This window comes from Perognathus longimembris, unplaced genomic scaffold (genome assembly GCF_023159225.1).
Source record: "Perognathus longimembris pacificus isolate PPM17 unplaced genomic scaffold, ASM2315922v1 HiC_scaffold_5241, whole genome shotgun sequence".
In the NCBI taxonomy this organism is placed as follows: domain Eukaryota; kingdom Metazoa; phylum Chordata; class Mammalia; order Rodentia; family Heteromyidae; genus Perognathus; species Perognathus longimembris.
Genome location: NW_025960647.1, coordinates 189,982 through 200,055, shown reverse-complemented (window position 1 = coordinate 200,055; position 10,074 = coordinate 189,982).

The window sequence follows — 10,074 nt, the reverse complement described above, 5'->3', positions numbered from 1 at the left end:
TTCTGGCCTTGAGCAAAAAGAAGCCAGGGACAGTGCCCAGGCACTGAGTTCAAGCCCAAGACTGGCAACAAAAAGAATGAAGAGGGAGAGAGAGGAAGGGAAGGAGGGAGGGGAGGAGGAAGGAAGGGAGCGAGAAAGGAAGGGAGGAAGAAAGAAAAGGAAAAGAAAAAAGGAGGGATGGGAGGGAAAGAAAAGAAAGGAAGGAAGAAAGAAAACTACATGCCCTATTCGTCAGTCATGTTAGAAGTAGTAAGACATTTCAATACCTGGTTAAATCTAAGTAGCAGGCTTTATCTCCACAGCCAGGGGGTAGAGGTTAGCTGGCACCGGGACAGGCTAAGGGCTTGGCCTTTCTCTCCCCTCTACCCGGTGCCCCTGGACAGTGGACAGAAAAGACCTCTTTCTGAAGCTGAGCAATACCCTCACCAATCCTAAAGAGCCCATAATCCTCACTCCTCAGAAGGCTGAGATCCAAGGATCGCAGTTGATCCAGCCTGTACGGGAAAGCATATGAGACTTTATTTCCATGAAGCTTATTTCCAGTTCACCACCAAAAAGCCAGAAGAGGAGCCGTGGCTCCCGTGGTAGAGCCTTAAGCAAGAAAGCTAAGGAATAAAACCCAGGCAGGCTCCGAGTTCAAGCTCCAGCATGCCATGCACGTGTGTGTGTGTGTCAGTGTCACACTCAGTGCCTCAGTCTCCTTGTCTGGGAGGATCAGCTTGCCAGAGTCTTTGGGAGATGATTGAGTGAGATGAGCTGTGGATGATAAGGGCTTGGTGAGGTAGCTGGATGCGTTCTATGTCTGTCAGTCTGTCCCTGTCTCTGCCTGTGTGTGTGTGTGTGTGTGTGTGTGTGTGTGTGTGTGTGTGTGTATTTTGAGACAAGGTCTCACTCTGTAGCCCAGGCCAGGCCTGAGGCTCAGGACCTCTTGCCTCCGCCTCCCACGTGCTGAGATTCCAGACGCACCACCACAACCAGCTCCTCCTAGTCTCAGTTTGGGGATCACAACACACTCAGAGGATCTGAGTTAACACTTGCAAACCCTTTTTCTTTGTTAGGTCTGAGACTGAGACTCAACTCAGACCTGCCTCTTGCACTCACTGGCAACGTTCTATCCACGGGGCCACGGCTCCAGCCCATGTCAAATACTTTGCTGCGGCACCTCCCAATGTTGTCTTTATGACTCACTGCACGAGGAAGCATGAAGAGTCAGAAACATTGCCTCTGCTCCTTAGCCTAGTAAGAGAGAAAGAGAATTCCCTTTAAAAATACTTAATGTTGGGAAGGTGGGAGAAAAATGAGGGAGGAGTAACAAGTGTGACGAGAAATGCACTCATTACCTTATGTATGTAACTGTAACCCTCTGTACATCACCTTGACAATAAGCTTTTTTTTTTTTAATGTAATGTTAGCTGGGCTCTGGTGGCTCACGCCTATAGTCCTAGCTACTCAGGAGGCTGAGATCTGAGGATCATGGTTCAAAGCCAGCCCAGGAAAGCCCGTGAGACTCTGTATCTCAATGAACCACCACAAAGCCAGAAGGGAGCTATGGCTTGCGTGACGGAGTGCTGAACTTGAGTGAAAAGGCTCAGAGCATCCAGACCCTGAGTTCAAGCCCTAGTGCGTGTGCACACACACACACACACGCACACACACGCGCACACACACCCACACGCGCACACACACATGCGCACATACACAGAGCGGAGGGCGAGGGCTGGGTGGGGAATTGGTGCTGTCAGTCCATGATTATGAAGGACTAAATGACTAGTGACTCTGGGGGAAAGAAAAACAGCCTACGAGAGGCGGTCTGAGAAAACACAGACGGTGGGTGGGCCTGTGACATTTCCTATCCTCAGCTCTCCCCGCCCTGCCTCCGGCCTCGTCGCCGCTGCCCCCTGGCGGTGCTCACCTGCCTCGCACCTCTGGGGGAGCAGCCCCACGGAGGGGCATCACCAGGACCGCAGGCGAGGCTCGCCAGACCCCACTGGGGGGGAAGGAGACTCTCTGCTCCAGACTCGCCAGCCTGGGGACGCCACTGCCTGGCCCCGGGGAAGGAAAGAAAGCAAAGGGAGTTGCTAGCAGGTGGGAACTATGTCCAAGGTAGAAAGCCGCACGTGTGTGTGTGTGTGTGTGTGTGTGTGAGAGAGAGAGAGAGAGAGAGAGAGACCGGGCTCAAATTCATGGCCAGAACACTCCCCCTTAGCTTTTTTGCTCAAGGCTGGTCCCCTACCGTGTGAGCCGCTCAACTTTTTGCTTTCTTGCCCGTTTACTGGAGTTAAGAATCTTTCAAAATGTACCTTCCAGGGCGGGCTTCAAACCTTGATTCTCAGATCTCAGCCTTCTGAGTAGTTAGGATCCAGATGTGAGCCCCCGCACCTGGGAGGGCTTCAAACATAATGCGTTCCCCCAAGAATCCTTCCATAGTAAGTAAACCTGCCGTTGACCAGCCCGCGAGAGAAAGCAACAGCAAAATTATGGCACCCGCTCACTCGTGATCCCACCTGCTTTGGAATCCCAGCTCCTCTGAGAAGCAGGAAGGTGGCAAGCTTGAGGCCAGCTTGGTAAAACAGATCAAGATCTTATTGCAAAAGCAAAGCTAAGCGCTAGGGGTGTAGTTCAGTGCTAGAGCACTGCTTGCCTAGCATGCTCAACACACAAGGGCTAGGGACAAAGCCCTGGATTCCATTCCTACTGCCACAAAAAGAACAGGAAAATGAGGGGGGGGAAGGGCAGGGGGAGGGGGGAGGAGGAGGAGAAATAAAGCTTGAAGTCACTTTTTCCTTGGGACTCCCACCTCTAAAGTCAAAAAACAGTGCTCTCACCTTCACCATTTGAGACCAAGGACGAGCCTCTTTATTTGACTAGCATTTCCACTTGTCATACACAACTGAGGTCAAAGTGACTGATAAAACTGTGCAAGAAACTCAGTGTCGTGCATTGGAACCCAAAAGAGTTATGAGCAAGCACAAATCTCCAGCACCTGTGCGTAGAGCGAGCCCATTAGGAAACAGGGTGGTTGCAGATGGATTGCTATTATGACGAGGTCATTCTGGGTTAGAACAGGCCCTAAATCCAAGGACTGGAGTCTTTGCGCCTGTACTGGGCTCGAACACAGGGTCTGGGCATTGTTCTTTCAGCTGTTTTGCTAAAATTTGGACACAGAAATTTGCACACCGAGGAGACACTGGGAAAACGTGACATCAGAGGCAGAGGTTGGAGGGAGGCTTTTTAAACAATCTTTCAGGACTAGGGCTTGAACTCAGGGCCTGCGCTAGGCAGGGCTCTAGTATATGGAGCTATGCTCATGGCCCTTTTTGCGTTTCCGGTTTTTGAAATGGGTAAAATAAAGTCTTTCATTCATGCTTAGGTCAGCCTTGGCCGTAATCCTGTGTATGCTTCCCACGTAGCTGGATGGCAAGCACGCGCCATTCTGCTAGGCTTCTGTGTATCTGTGTTGGGGGCGGGGCGTTCTTTCTTTCTTTGTGTATGTGTGCGGACTGAGATAGGGTCTCATGATTTTTGGGGGGGCCTGGTCTGGCCTTACACCTGATGGTCCCGATTTCCACCTCTCTAGTAGCCACTGGGCCCAGGTTGAGCTGATGCTTTTTTTTTCCTTTTTTCTTTTTTCGACTCTTCTTATAGGTCGAGTGCTGGTGGCTCACGTCCTCAATCCTGGCGACGCAGGACTCTGAGACCTGAGGATTACGAAGTGATGCCAGCCTGGGCAGGAAGGACTGTGAAACTCTTCCCGCCAGTGAACCAGTAAAAAGCTAGAAGAGCTGCCGTGCAAGTGGTAGAACAAAACAAAAAGCTAAGAGATAGTTCCCAGGCTCAGAGTTCAAGCTCCACTATCGAGAGAGACAGAGAGAGAGAGAGAGAGAGAGAGAGAGGGAGGAATGGAAGGAAGGAGGGAAGGAGGGAAAGAAAAAAAGAAGTGAATAGAATACAATTGTACAACAGGGCACTCCATCAACCTCACCCCTCCAGCAACAATGCTTTTTTTTTGGTAGTGGGGGGCAGGGGGTGTCCTGGGGTTTGAACTCAGGGTCTGGGTGCCAACCTTAAACTTCTTTTGCTTAAAACTAGCAGTCTACAGCTTTTCTGGTGTGTGTGTGTGTGTGTGTGTGTGTGTGTGTGTTTAATTGAAGATAAGAGTTTCACGGACTTTGCTGACTGGGCTAGTTTCTGACTATAATCCTCTGATCTCAGCCTCCAGAACAAGCTATGATTACAGCCACCAGCTCCCAGCTAGCAATGCTTGCCTTTTTTTTTTTTTTTGGTTGGTCATGGGGCTTGAACTCTGGGCCTGGGTGCAGTCCCTGAGCTCTTCAGCTCAAGGCTAGCGCTCTACCACTTGAGCCACAGCGCCACTTCCGGTTTTCTGGTGGTTAACGGGAAATAAGAGTCTCAGGGACTTGCCTTCCCTTGCTGGTTTTGAACCACAACCCTCAGATCTCAGCCTCTTGAGTAGCGAGGATGACCTGGCCTAGCCATGCTTTTAAAAGCCAAAGAACACCAACAGCATAGGCTAGTTCAGATTCTCTCTTAGGATGTCCAGAAGAAACCCACCCATACAGAAGAAATGGAGACTTTCTGAAAGGATTACGAGAAATAAAGGGTCACAAAAGTAGAGAGCCACGCCAGATGCCAGTGGCTCACGACCAGCATCCCAGAGACTCAGGAGGCTGAGATCTGAGGAGGGAGGTTCAAAGCCAATCCAGGCGGGAAAGTCTTGTCTCCAGTTAACCACCAGAAAGCCAGAAGAAGATCTGTGGCTCAAGTGGCAGAGCACCAGTCTTGACCAAAACAACAAAGAACAGAGCCCAGACCCTGAGTCCAAGCCCCAGTACAGACACAAAAATGAGGAAGCGAAGAGCACCCACGGTTAGGAGTATCTGTGTGTGACTCAGGCCGTGAGTGGAGTTGGAAGGAGCAGCTCTCTGGTTCGTCGTCTTAGACCAGAACCCTGGGAGTCTAGCTGGGCCTGAACGCAGGCGAGCGGCCTGGGCCACGGTGCGCCGGGCCCCGCAGCGGGGGGAGCCAGGAGCGGAGGTCGCGCGAGGACGCGGTCTCGCGGCTGGGAGCGGCCCTCTCTAGTGGATGTGTGCACAGCGTCCACAAATGCTCTGAGCGTGGGAGACCAACACTCGGAATATCTGCTCATCTGAGAGAAACGCGTCGTGTCCTGCCAAACCACCCACCTCCGAGAGGTGCACCCGGCCGATCGGCCACCATGGACCGTAGCCCTGCCATCGCTCCGCGCAGCAGCAGGAGGGCAGGTTCAACGCCCTTCCTCTCGGGCCTCGGCCTCTACGACCGACTTGCAACTGCACGCAGCCCTGGCAGTGCCTGGTAAAAGGTAAGCTCTGGGAGGACGGGGTCCTGCCTGCCTGATCGATGGCTCCCTCCCCAGTACCCGTCACAGAACTTGGTGTGGAGCAGGAGCTCAGTCTGCGGTACAGACCGGGCAGCGGGGGGCTCCGTTAGGGGTGGGGAGGGCGGCGCTCACATGCGTGGTCCACAGCTCTGAGCTTCTGCCCAGGACTTTCCTATTCTCCGTTCCCTAGCTCAGCTCATACCGTTCAGCTGAGCTAAGCATCACACAGTGCCCAGACTTCCCTCGCTTTAACTACTACAAAACCCTTCTTTGCAAGCTACAGTGGAACCTTTGCATCGATTCCAGAACCTCTGTGGTTGCGTGTGTGTGTGCACGCACGCGAGCCAGTACTGGGTGTTATCCCTTAGCTTTTTCACTCAGGGCTGGCTCTCTACTACTTGAGTGACACCTCCGGTCCTGGCTTGTTTGGCTGTTTTGTTTTTTTTAAATGGTGGATTTGAGATTCACTGGATTTGTCTGGGATTCATCTGCCCAGCTGGCTCTGAACTGGAATCTTTACATGTTAGCCTCCTGAATAGGTGGGTGTGGGCCACCAGTGCCCAGCAGGTTCTACATTTTCAACTACACACACACACACACACACACACACACACACGTACATAGATATATCCTGTGGTTAAATGAATGAATGCATGGTCCACTATGAATATAGAACATATGTCAGACACCTTAACCTGGCCATGTAACGTAGCCCTCATTGACTTCTTTTCCTTTTATCTGGTTGGTGTCATATACTTCAGCCTCTTTGACCTGTCATCTGTACTCAGATTCTTATAAGGAGATAGACTAGAGGCGAGGCTCCAGAGGTAGAGGGCCAGCTGAGTGAGCACGAGGCCCAGAGTTCAAACCCGAGTCCCGATTTGTTAAACATGGAAATCAGCCATGCGCCGGCGGCTCACGCCTGTCATCCTAGTTCCTCAAGAGGCTGAGATCTGAGGATGGTGGTTCAAAGCCAGCCCAGGCAGGAAAAGTCCATGACACTCTTATCTCCAATTAACCACCAAAAAGTCAGAAGTGGAGCTGCGGCCCCAGTGGTAGAGTATTAGACTTGAGCAAAAAAAAAAGTTCAGGACAGCACCAGGCCCTGAGTTCAAGCTCCAGGACCGGCGCGTACACAAAAGAAAACCCCTGTGTATTTTCTGCACCTGCAATTTTCAGGATGTGCAAGGAAACGTACTGCTCTGCTGTCGTCCTTTTCTCCATGACAGCCCATGACAGTCCAGCAGCTCGCGCCAGGCATCACCATGAGTCAGAGCCTGGAACTCAGCAGGAAGGCGCCCCGGGTACTTACCACGCTTCTCTCAGCCCCAGAGGCCCAGCCAGAGCGGATTCAGCAAAGCCCCGGGACAACGGTCCCTGTGCCCAGTCCAGAGCACGCCTCACACTGTCCTTGGATTCTTTCCCAAGCAGTACAGAGTCAGAGGCGGTAAGAAATAAGTTACAATGCCAGGTGGTGGTGGTTCACACCTGTAGTCCTAACTGCTCAAGAGGCTGAGACCTGAAGGTTTCAGTTAAAGGCAGCCATGGTAGCAAGGTCTGCGAGACTCTTATCTCCAACTAACTACCAAAAATCCAGAAGTGGAGGTGTGGCTCAAGTAGAACACTAGCACTAGCCTTGAGTAAAAAAAAGCTCAGGACAGGTGTGCACCCATGCACGCACGCGCGCGCACACACACGTTATAAAGATTGAGTTATACCATAAAGGCTGTGTATGCCTTTCCCCAAGTTCACCTTTCCAGGAGGTCACTAGGGTAGCGCAGACACGGAGAAGTGGGAGGGGAAACAACCTCATAGCTTGACAATTGCTAGACAATTCTAGCCTCAGATTTTCCTGTGCTGAAGAGCCTGGGGGGCTCTTTAAAATGCAGACACCTGGGCCCACCCCTCAAGAAGATAACTGAGGTAGGTCCAGGATCCACTTTGCTTACATGGTCAATTGTCTAGTGCCGGTAGTGGACTTGAACTCCAATCCTGGGCATTTTTTTTCTCTCCAGGCTGTTCTTCTACTGTTTGAGCCGCAGCTTTTCTTCTGGCTTTTTGGTGGCTAATTGAAGACGGGAGTGTTCTCGTCTTTCTTTTCCAGACAGGCCTCACAGCTTGGCGCTCAGATCTCGTCGTCCTGAGTAGCTGGGATCGAGGCCGATGACAGCTCCCGAGCGCCCCCCCCCCCCCGTGTCCCCCCCCCCACCCTGGGCCGGCCGACGGCAGTGCTCTCAGCAAAGCCAAAGAGGTCAGCCGGACCCGGGCAGATCAAGGAAGTAGACAGGAGCGGAACAGGAGGAAGAATGGCGGTAATGCACGATCCTTCTGACCTCCACAGCTGGACGGGGCGCCTGCTTTCTCTTCCTTCTACACCCCATGTGGAAAGTCCTCTCTGTCCACGCCACCCCCCCCCCCCGGACCTGATGATATACCTTCCGCTGTAGTAAGTGGAGTTATTGCGTTCTAATGAGCTGCTTCCTTCCTGCTGCCCCACGAGACCAGCAAGTCCTCCACGACCCGGCGGGCGGGAGGGAGGGAGAAGCCTGACCGCTAGGTGTGCTCCGCTCCCCAGCCAGCTTCCCCGAACGAGCTACTGCACTTCCCGGACGTGCCGGGACTCCGGGAGGTGAGGCGGGGGCCCCAGTCCTAGCCCTTACCACCAAACTGAAGCCCACCGAGCGGGCTGTGCCTCAGTGCTTGCCGGCCGCTTCGGGACCCGGCGCGCGGAACCGTTCACCCCATTTTCCTCGGCTGCCAGGGACCTGGCCGTACCCAGCCTGGCCGGCTGTTGCTTTCCGGTTGGTCGGTTTTGTCATTTTTTGTTTTTGTGCCGTACTGAGGTTTGAGCTCAAGGCCTTGTGCTCTCACTCGGCTTGTGGGGGGGGGGTGTTTGCACACACAGGTGGGTGTGCGCGTGTACCAATCCTGGGCCTTGAACTAGAAAAGCATAGGCACCAGAAGCATGGGTTTGCTCAAGGCTAGCTAGCACTCTACCACTTGAGCCGCAGCTCCACTTGGGGCTTTTGGCTAGGTTAACTGGAGAGCTGAGAATAGGCTGGCTTCATCTCCGTCTCCTGAGTAGCCAGGATGCAGGTGGGAGCCCCCAGAGCCCGCTGGGACTTGGCCTCCTGGGTCAAGCAGGGGTTTCCCGCCTGGCTTGCCCAGCCGCAGAGGCGGGTGTGCGCGTGGCACAGGACAGGACAGGGTCTGCGGGTGCCTTCAGCCCCCAGGGCAGGCGGTTCCCAGAGGTGCCCCCCCCCGGAGGCGGTTCCCAGAGGTATCCCCGGGGTAGGCGGTTCCCAGAGGTGCCCCCCCCGTAGGCGGTTCCCAGAGGTATCCCCGGGGTAGGCGGTTCCCAGAGGTGCCCCCCCCGTAGGCGGTTCCCAGAGGTATCCCCGGGGTAGGCGGTTCCCAGAGGTGCCCCCCTGTAGGCAGTTCCCAGAGGTATCCCCGGGGTAGGCGGTTCCCAGAGGTGCCCCCCCCCGTAGCGGTTCCCAGAGGTATCCCCGGGGTAGGCGGTTCCCAGAGGTGCCCCCCCTGTAGGCGGTTCCCAGAGGTGCCCCCCCCGTAGGCGGTTCCCAGAGGTATCCCCGGGGTAGGCGGTGCCCGAGGAGGCTGCTTGGCTTTCGGCGGTCTACCACCAAAGCACACACCTTTCCAAGCTGATTCCTAGTGTCAAGGGCAGAAGAACCCTAAGCGTGAACAGCTCCACTCTGCCTCATCCTCTCCCGCGCGTGGAGGAGTGAGCCTCCAGGGTGTGGGCCCCCGGGTCGGAGAGGCCAGCCGCGCCCGGGGCGGGTCCCCGAGGGCGGTGCTCCCCACGCCGCCTGGGAAAGGCCCTTCCCTCCGCACCGCAGAGTCCTCCGCACAAACCACCAGGGAGGACTCCGCTGTGAACGGCTCGCGCCTGCCATGCTAGCCGCTCAAACGCAGGGGTCTGAGGAACGCTGTTCAGAGGAAGCCCAGGCGGGAAAGTCCGCGAGACCGTTTTATTGTTGTTGTGGGACCTGAACTTGGGACCTCGGCCCTGCCCTTGAGCTTGTTCGCTCAAGGCTGGCGCTCGCTCTACCACTTTGAGCCACAGCGCCGCTTCTGGTTTTCTGGTGGTTGATGGGGGATAAGAGTCTCCCGGACTTTCCTGCCTAAGCTGGCATTGAATCTCGATGCTCGGGTCTCGGCCTCCTGAGTAGCTAGGATGACAGGTGTGCGGTCCCTGGCCCGCGAGACGCTGATCGCCACCAAAAAGCTGGAGACGGAGCTATGACTTAAACGGTAGAACACACCGGTGCCTTGAACCAAAAATCTAAGGGACAGCTCCCAGGCCCTGAGTTCAAGTTCCATTACTGGTAGAAAACCATACAAGGGCTAGAATAGTGTGTCCTCACCTTCCTATGAACCAGGATCATCTAAGATGTGGCAAAACAATGAAACCTGAAAAAATAAGGCTTCCCATTCTAAAACTAAAGTACCCAAGGCCACAGAAGGGCAGGGTGGAGAGGCCCCGCTCTCAGGCCCGGCTCCAAAGCCCATGCCGACCTCCCCCCCACCCTCCTCCCACGCAGCGACCCATCCCCCATCTCTGCTCAACTTCTCCGCTCTCCTGGGTCAGGGCTGGAGTAAACGGGACCACTTCTCCCCCCCAAAGACCCTGGAGCCCGAAGCACTTAGTCAGTGAGCGCTTTATTACCCAT